Source organism: Myotis lucifugus, unplaced genomic scaffold (assembly GCF_000147115.1).
Source record: "Myotis lucifugus unplaced genomic scaffold, Myoluc2.0 scaffold_324, whole genome shotgun sequence".
Taxonomy (NCBI): Eukaryota; Metazoa; Chordata; class Mammalia; order Chiroptera; family Vespertilionidae; genus Myotis; species Myotis lucifugus.
In genome coordinates, this window is record NW_005871372.1 from 299,305 (window position 1) to 301,197 (window position 1,893).

The window sequence follows — 1,893 nt, forward strand, 5'->3', positions numbered from 1 at the left end:
TTGTTTGCTGGCCGTGAGCTGGAGGCCTCTTTTAGCTCCTCACCATAGGGCAGTACCCAGTGTGGCCAGTGGATTCACCCATAGCCAGTGATCCAAGGAAGAGGGCCCATGGGAGAGGGAGAACCTGAATGGAAGTTGCAGTCTACTTATAACATGAAATAGCATCACTTCTTCCATCTTCTGTTCATGAGAATTGAGTCATGAAATCCACCTCGTCCTCAAGGGGGAGGGATTTGCACAAGAATATGAATGGTCCTGTCCAGAATGTCTGCCCTGCCCCCCTCCCCCCCCAAGAGGCAACCAGTAACAGCATCTTTACTGCAAGTTTTGTGGAGGATGACTTGGCCCTGAAATTTGGCTTTTCTGAATCAAGAAAGAGTGATCTCCTCTTGCTCCTCTCTTCATCTAGATAACTGTTCCTGAAAAGCTGTCAGACTTGTTGGAGCTGGTGGTATTTGTCCAGGGCAGTGCTCAAAGCAGATAATTCCTAGTGTTACACTGTGGACATGTGTATGTGTGTGTGCCGGGCAGATGGAGTGACATCGTGCACATACATGGGCTTCATGCGGGACCATTTCCTGGACCAGCCCCAATAAACATTTGGTACAGATAAAGATCCCTTGTCCCCAAATGCCTTCTTGGTTTCAGTGGAGCCAGATATAATTGGAGGCAGAAGATGCTGGATTTGAAAAGTGCGTTTCTGTGGCCACATGTGGGAGTTCAGCCCAGGGAAATGCCATTAAAGTGGGAAGCAGGCAGCTTGTACCCGACATGGGCCCAGATGGTCCCAGACTTCTTGCCTTCCTGTCTGAGATGTCAGGATTTTGGCAAACATGTTTTGGGTTTTTTTTCCTTGACATAATCTTCGGTGTTCTTTGCAGCAGAGTGTTGCAAATGTGACCTTGGGACGGAGAGCCCTCCATCATGTGGTCTGCATTCCTGGCCAGGCTTCACTCAGTTCTCCTCTCTGTTCAGCGGGACCCATGATCTTGGCCTGCCACAAAAGGGCCTTGTGATGGTTAGATGAGATAATGCGGTAGGTCATTTCGCACGGGCCTGACACCCAGGAAGTACACAGAGGGTCAGTATTTTTACTGTTGTGAGGATCATTATCCGTCATCGCATATGGACGGCCTTCTAGACTGTTCTCTGTGGGAAGCACAAATGTTAGAAAGTGAGTGAAATGTCTTCATTTCCCTTGTGTGACCCAAGCAGTTATATAAAACCCTACTCTGCTATATTACAGACTTAACAAAAATGCTAATTTTACAAAAAGGAAAGTGCCAGCGGAGACTTAAATTGTGCTTCTGAGCCGTTATGTAATTCTTCAGTGCATCTCATTTAATCATAATATATTGAGGCCACATCTTAGCGCCATGGTCATTTGAATAGATTCCTTTCTGGACTCCCTACCTCTAAACCCAGGAAATTCCTCAGGGTAAATTTCTGCTTTCCATTTTTATCGAATGACCTTGTTCCCAGCCCAGAGCTTAAACGCCGAGTGTGATTGCTTTAAATAAGATGGTCAAATTAGATTTAGCAGACACTGACTGAGCCCCTACTGTGTTCCAACCAGCATGTTTAGAGGCTGACGGTGCCAACGGGACGTCAGAGCCACAGCACACTTCCCTGAGGCAGCGTGGCGGCGTGGTTGAGAGTGGGGACACTCTGCCCAGCTGGAATGGCTCATTGGTACAACATCGACCTATGAACCAGGAGGTCACGGTTTGATTCCTAGTCAGGGCCCGTTCCTGGGTTGCAGGCTGGATCTCCAGTGTGGGGCATGAGGAAGGCAGCCGATCAATCATTCTCTCTCATCATTGATGTTTCTACCTCTCCCTTCCTCATCATGAAATCAATAAAAAGAATATATATATATATATATATATATAT